Source organism: Vanellus vanellus, assembly GCF_965231255.1.
Source record: "Vanellus vanellus genome assembly, contig: HAP1_SCAFFOLD_668, whole genome shotgun sequence".
Taxonomy (NCBI): domain Eukaryota; kingdom Metazoa; phylum Chordata; class Aves; order Charadriiformes; family Charadriidae; genus Vanellus; species Vanellus vanellus.
This window is the reverse complement of record NW_028128227.1, coordinates 72,665-80,387: the sequence shown is the minus strand read 5'-3', so window position 1 is coordinate 80,387 and position 7,723 is coordinate 72,665. Positions and strand designations below refer to the sequence as shown.

The 7,723-nt window shown below is 44.8% G+C and overlaps 1 long non-coding RNA gene across 1 annotated transcript; it reads right to left on the bottom strand.

Annotated features, from left to right (window-relative positions):
* Positions 1-3,000: 3,000 nt before the first annotated feature.
* On the bottom strand, positions 3,001-6,306 carry LOC309684650. Its single transcript, XR_014270319.1, has 3 exons — positions 5,886-6,306; positions 4,454-4,549; positions 3,001-4,126 (listed from the first exon to the last, which is right to left on the bottom strand). It is a non-coding gene; the product is annotated as an uncharacterized lncRNA (long non-coding RNA).
* Positions 6,307-7,723: the final 1,417 nt, after the last annotated feature.

Below are 7,723 nucleotides of genomic sequence, written 5' to 3'. Positions count from 1 at the left end.
CCCGAGTACAACAATCAAAAGTTTCCAAGGGTATTCCAAACTCTCAAAAACTGTTACTATTGATGACATCGGTACATCTAAATTCTCAAGAGACATCCTCTCTTTTGCTAAATGACCCGTAACATAACCCAATGCACAATGGTCAGCAAAGGACTCCCACTGTCCCAAGACGGGTCTGAGCACTACGATTCTCGACGTGCTATTATATAAGTGACAAAAACCAGAAAGATTACAAACGACCCGATAACATAGCAAAATACCGCCACACAAAATAACAAGGCAATGTTTTTGAATCCAAACTGAGAAACGATAAGCTGCCCTAAAGGAGAGAGAAACAGCAATGACCTCCCCCACAGCTCCCATAGCTCCTGACCTAAGTTTATACAAAGATAGCAGAGAACTCTGACCAGGTTCCTTCGAAACCTTTCCAACAGAGTCATAGTGACTTTTCGAGGAATCCAATCAAATCTTTTTAAAACTTCAACCCTTCAGAATTTTCCAATTAAAACCTACAGTTCTCCCAGCACTATTTAAATTAAGTGCAAAATATCACATTGAGTGCCAAACCCATTACAATACCACATTGGGCACCAAATTTGTTATAGTTTGAGAGACCCATAACAATCTGTTGTCATTTAGACAATCATTCTATCACCTGATGACCCCTCCCCACCCGGGAAAGGGAAATCGGGAAAAACAAGGAAACCCGGGAGCTGAAGTATAAACAGATTTAATAAAATAAGATTAGATAATTAACATTAACAGCACTAAAGAACTGATATTGATCCCGACACCAGTACAGAATATGCAAAGATTATACTCAGCCAATTCTATCAGTAGGAAGCTGTGCACTCCCAGCAGTGGACAGCTAATGTGGGACACTGCAAGTGCTACGGCTTCAGGAGGAAGGGAAGGCCTCAGGGCTCCGGCACCAGGGCACGAAGTTCTCAGGATGGCAGCCATCAAGGGAGAGAGAGAACTTCGCAGCAAACTTTCTAATTTATAATGAGTGTGACGTTGATGGTATGAAATAATCCTGTTGGCCAGCTTGGGTCAAGTGCTCGGGTCTCGCTCCTCCTCATCCCCGCACCTGGTGAGCTCGAAAACACTGAGACCTTGAGACCCACACACCACAGCTGGCTGTAAAGTCAATATTTTCACAAATTCAGACACTGTAGCCTTTTAAAAGTGCAGTTTTCCCAAGTGTTAGAGGAGAAATTAGTCCTGTGTGGCTCAAACCAGGACAATAAGGTGTCCCTGAGCCCATCCCAGGCTCACGTTATCTAAGTGCAGATATCCCACTTGTGAGCACAGAGGGTTGAACAACAATTAGTGTTCAATAGATGTGTTGTCCTCACCCCAGGTGCAAGTCACTTGAGCATGTTTACAGTCCTCCTCTCCAATCTTCCGTTACTTTCCCACATTCCACCCCCTCGCTCAAGAGACCGCTTCAGCTGGGGCTGACAAAGTTGGAAATGTCCATTCAAATTTGCGGGGTGTAATACAGAGTAATTTACAGAGGCATGAAATAAACACACATAGCAAAAGGAATAAACATCTCTCCACAGTAATACTTTGAATCAGCTGTCCCATTCCTCCTGTCAGGAAATTAAACCCCTCAGCCAGCCGGGCACCACCAGTGGGTTGTTTCACTGGATGCATTATGTCCTGGAGAATTTTGCATGTCTTGCTTCATGCTGGCTGCTTCATCGGTTATGTTGGAACAATGTGTGTTTTCAAAGTCGAAGCAGCGTTTCTGACGTCGAGGGAGGAAACGGTCCACCATCAGTTGGGGTTGTGATATTCATTGGCAGATAACAGCCGTTACCTACTCAGAAGAGAGTGCACTGAGAGACATTAACACCAAAATCACGTAGCACAGTGTAGTTCTACAGTACAGCTGCTGGGGTTGGTATGCCACGGAAACAAGGTACCAAAAGATCTGCAGCTGCTCATCTTCCCTTGATACAAAAGGCAGATGAGTTAGTGACAGTCGAGGCTGACCAAATCTCAGTATTTGCGTGTTGGTGTGTCAGAGCTGTACCCAGGGCGTGCGCTCGTAGCACAAGACTACAAAGCCCGAGGAGCCAACCTGTGACAGGGGAGAAAAGCAGCAGTGTCATCTCCTTCCAGTGATACATCACGTTGCTCCTGCTCTTTCAGCCAACATTACTCTGGGTTTGATAACCCAATGTGGGGTAATTGCCCACACAGACTGGAGACCTGAGGAAAGGGACCTGGGGGTCCTGGTGGACAGCAGGATGACCATGAGCCAGCACTGTGCCCTTGTGGCCAAGAAGGCCAATGGCATCCTGGGCTGTATTAGAAGGGGGGTGGTTAGCAGATCGAGAGAGGTCCTCCTTCCCCTCTACTCTGCCCTGGTGAGACCGCATCTGGAATATTGTGTCCAGTTCTGGGCCCCTCAGTTCAAGAAGGACAGAGAGCTGCTGGAGAGAGTCCAGCGTAGGGCAACTAAGATGATTAAGGGAGTGGAGCATCTCCCTTATGAGGAAAGACTGAGGGAGCTGGGTCTCTTTAGTTCGGAGGAGACTGAGGGGTGATCTTATTAGCGTCTATAAATATATAAAGAGGGAATGTCATGAGGATGGAGCCAGGCTCTTCTCAGTGGCGACCAGTGATAGGACAAGGGGTAATGGATTCAAGCTGGAACACAAGAGGTTCCACTTAAATTTGAGAAGAAACTTCTTCCCAGTGAGGGTGACAGAGCACTGGAACAGGCTGCCCAGGGAGGCTGTGGAGTCTCCTTCTCTGGAGACATTCAAAACTCGCCTGGACGCCTTCCTGTGCAACCTCATCTAGGTGTTCCTGCTCCGACAGGGGGATTGGACTAGATGATCTTTTGAGGTCCCTTCCAATCCCTAGCACACTGTGATACTGTGATACTGTGACCTGTGGTGTACAATTTTTCAGATGGAACTGAATGTGATGTTGTGCGGTGGGATTCAGACGCAGACCAATATGATCGTGCTGAAGCCGTTTTATTACAATACTTGAAGTGTTATATACTTTTACTACAACGTGGGTTAGCATCGTGTCTTGTGCTCATTGGCCTTTAACCTTATACACACAAACTATTATTGGTTAAATACAGCTGTAGCAATACACATTCAGCATCTATTTAGGGGTCGCAGCAGTTTCAGTATCAGCGTGTGAATTCCTCCTGTGAATTCCTCCTTCATGTCGACCTTCAGACTGTACCAGCTTGTCTCTTATCTCTTCTGTTGCACAAAGTTTATAAGCTCATTATTTCAATGTTTCCGTTGTTTTCCAAAAAGCTTCCCACAATTCCCCCTTTTTGTTTTAGTTCAGCGGCCCAAACTCCTTCTAAAGATTTCTGTATTGATCGCTTTAGACAAGATATTATACATGGCACAAATATCAAAATTATCAACACTATAAGGATAACTAATAGTCCTTGTTTTAAGATTCCTTTCAACCATCCTGTTAACCCCCATCCTTCAAACGATTCATCGAGCCACGAGTGATCAATGGTTAACTTGTGCATATTAGCTCTCAGCTGGCTTAATTGCTTATGAATCAAAGTTGAGTGGTCGGAAAGATTCATGCAACACATACCGTCAAATTCCTCACAGCCATGACCCTGCACTAAAAGCACAAAATCAATAGCAGCGTGATTTTGCAATACAGCATGCCTAACACTATCTACATCTGTCAATAATGCGCTAATGATATCAGAGTTATAATAAAGGCTATAACAAGTATGATTAGCGTGAGCAGTATCCACTAAACTCTCATTTAATAAGCTACTATTGCTAACATATCCTTCAAAATCTTTTAAGCGTATATGTGAAAAACTGATCAAACATGTTCGAAAAGGATCAGAAGGCGTAGCCATTGACAGGCAAAAGACCTCTTGGCCTGTTTGATTGGCCCAAGTTACCCATATATTCTGTCTCGGTGAAATGCCAAAGATACTTTCTACTTTTTTATAAAGAAGGCTAAACCACAAGATTAATGTCCAAAAGGCCACGTTCCACGATATGGTTGGCTAGCTATTCCTTGTCTTGCTCCTGGACGACCGGGTCTTCAGCCAGATCCTTCCAGGGCCTGATCCATCTGGCTGGAATCCAGCGAGGGCCTCTTTCTGTAACGATACGAACATACCCTCGGCCAATATATCGCAGTTCAGCGGGACCTTTCCATACTCCAGTTTCAGGGTCCCTATATTGGACCAAAATACCTTGGTTCTGTTCTTTATGTCCCGAGCCCAAAGCTTGACTGTGAATCACTGTGGGGGGCTCAGTGTTGGTTCCCACTAACCGTAAAAAATTCATCACATATATTACCTTCTGTATTCGTGCTACAGGAGGCAAATTCTCCTCCTCTCCCCCTTTTTGTTTTAACAGTAACTGTTTGATTACTTGATGCACACGTTCTACAATCGCCTGTCCTGTGGGGGAATGAGGAATACCTGTAACATGTTTAACTCCCCAGAGGTTCATAAATCGTTGCAGGGCCTGCGAAGTATAAGCAGGACCGTTGTCTGTTTTAGTTTCAAGAGGAACTCCTAGAACGACAAAACATCTGTGTAAATGTAGTTTTACATGTCGAGCTGTTTTCCCAGACAAAGGGGTAGCCCAAATAGCGTGAGAAAAGGTGTCTACTGTAACATGTACATATTTAAAATGACCAAAATTTGGTACATGGGTAACATCCATTTGCCAAAGCTGTAATGGCCGTAGGCCTCGGGGGTTGACTCCTAAGCCCACCCCCAACATTTGCCCTTGACAGTCAGGGCAAGCCTGAACAATTCCTTTAGCGTCCGATAATGGGATGTCAAACTGTGGAATTAACATTTTTGGAGCCTGATGGAAAAACATATGCGAGTTTCGAGCCTGCTGGAATGCATTAGGAGGCGGACCATTCCATGCAGCGGCCACTAACTGATCGGCGCGTTCGTTACCTTCCACTAAGCTACCAGGAAGGCCAGAATGGCTACGAATGTGGACAATAAAACAGTCATGCTTACGGCAATTTAGCAGTTGCCATAGCTCGGTTAAAAGTTGACTAAGTCAGCAATTATTCACTTCTTTCAAGATAGCGTGTTCTAATCGTTGCACTATACCAACAACATACAGAGAGTCACAAACAACATTGACAGGTTCTGCTGACCAATTTCTAAATACTTAATGAACGGCATATAACTCCAACGTTTGAAGGGAATCAGTAACGTCACCCATTAAGCGTTGTGAATGCCATTGCCCACTGTGATGCCGCACATACCCGGCCTGATGACTGTTCTTACCAGCATCTGTAAAGATGGTCAGTCCGTTAACCGGTCTCCTAGAGAACTTTGGAATAACATCAAAACCGTAACGGAGCAAAAACTTGATTAATCGGTGAGCTGGGTAATTAATGGTAAGATCTCCAATGAAAGCATTCAAGGCTAGGGCTAACACAAAATCGTTTTGCAATACCCAATTAATGTATTCCGCTATAATAGGGACATAGATAATAGCAGGGTCAAACCCAGCTATTTGTCGACATCGTTTTCTTAGACGAATGATCACTTGGGCAACAGCTTCCACTTTAGTCACAATGGGTTTTGATAATCGATATGGCAAAAATATCCATTCCATGATACGTAAAGGATGAACCTGTTTTTCATCCCATTGTGCCAAGATAGCAAACAGCTGAATACCACCATTAAAAATAAAGGCTTGAACTGGTAGCTCGGGATTCCACAGGCTGGCTTTGGACATAGAGATTTTATTGACAATATTTTGTCATGCCTTCTTCTGCATTTGAGACAACTGTCGAGGTTCTCTCACATCGGGAGACCCCTTTAGCAAAGGCATAAGTGGTGCAAGGTCATCATTAGTGATACCACATATTGCACGTACCCATTGGATATCACCGATCAATTTTTGGATATCAGATAGTATTTCTATTTTCTCATTTAGAGTTACTTTTTGTGGAGTAACTGTAGTTCCAGATATGATCCAACCTAAATATTTCCATGGTGATTGCTGCTGCACCTTTTCTGGAGCGATAACCAATCCAGCCTTTGCTTACTCCTGCTGAAAAATAGGCACAACAGTGTTAGGATTTAACTCTTTTTCTGCAATTAAAATGTCATCAATATAATGATAAATCACAAAGGTACTAAATCGTTCCCGGAGTGTCTGCAGAGCCCAAGAGACATATAGTTGAAAAAAAAAAATTTTTTTTTTTTTCTTTTGTATCATGACCGGCCTAGGTAGTCCTGGCTGCAAGGTTACCTTGCCGACATTGTCGCTGCAGGTGCCCCATCTTACCACAATTATAACAGCGTACATAAGAGGAGGATCCTTTGGCTCCTCTCCCATGATTAAGCAGCGGCTTAACAGCAGCGGCAAATGCATTGGCAAGGTACTCAGCCTTCTCTTCAGCGGTTCCTACTTTTGCACACGCGTCCATCATGTCTTGCAATCCTGCCGATTTCGGTAAAGCCTGCAAAATACGCTTACAAATTGAGCTAGCATTTTCTACTGCAAGTGACATCAACACTGACTCCTTTGCTCCAGGAGCCAAATCCATATTCCTTTCAATAGCTGCAGTAAGCCTATCAATAAATTGCATATACAATTCATTCGGTTCTTGCTTAACAGAAACATAAGATGGAATAGGTTTTCCAGCTTCAGGAACTGCTTTAAAAGCTGCCAAAGCAAGCTCCTGAGATTGCTGCAAAACTTCAACAGCCATGTGCATTCGTGCATTTTCTGAGCTAAACCGACCCCGACCCACCAACATATCAAAGTTAACTCCAGATAACGGATCGTTTACCCCACGGTTTGCGTTGTTATCTGCGGCACGATCCGCCAAAGTTTCAAAGGCACTTTTAAAATGTAACGCTTGGGATGGAGTAAGCAGAATTTTAGCCAAACGATAGTAACCATTAGGCACCAAAACCGTACTAGAAAACATTGCACTAAGCATTTGCTGTGTATAATTAGATGTCAACCCATATTGTGCAATAGCACTTTTTATTTCCTTTAAAGTTTTCCAGTCGAAAGACTGCCATGCCCTTTCCCCGTGAGCATTAACTACTACTGGAAAAGCATGAGGCAAATCAAGAGGCAGAATAGCCCCATCTAGCATTGCTTCTTTTATAACGCCTTTCCAACGCCAGGCAGCTGTATCATCTGCCGACGGTTTTCCCTGTGGTGGAAGAGGTAAGTCATCAACATTTAACGTTCTTTTGTTGAGGCATCGACAGTCGTTCTAAGCATCGCTTCAGATCGGTTAATTGTCTATCTACGTCCTCCTTTGAAACCGGACTATGCCACTTTTCTTCCCACAAGTCTATAGAGGAGACGCCAGTTTTCTTCCCACAAGTCTACAGAGGAGGGCGGCGGGGGATTTACCGCCGGAGTATCGTCAGGAAAACCCTCCAACGGAGGTGCCGATGGTTCTGGCAGAGGATTGGGCAGCTGCATAGGCGGCTCTTTTCCTTGTACAAGAGGAGCCTGAGGCAGTGGCGGCGGCGCAGGCACAGGCGCGGGGGGGTCACTCACCCCGCACGGTGGAGACACCCAGCGAGGGTGGAAGGAGTGGGGGGAGGGGGGGTATCAAACATGCGGACCTTACGGCGCACGACTTTTTGTGCATCTCTCCCCCTGTCCTGGTCTGGCCCGGTATCTGAAAAAGCCGCACACGCTTGTAAAGTCACATTTTTCTCTGCTCGCATACTTGCTACTGT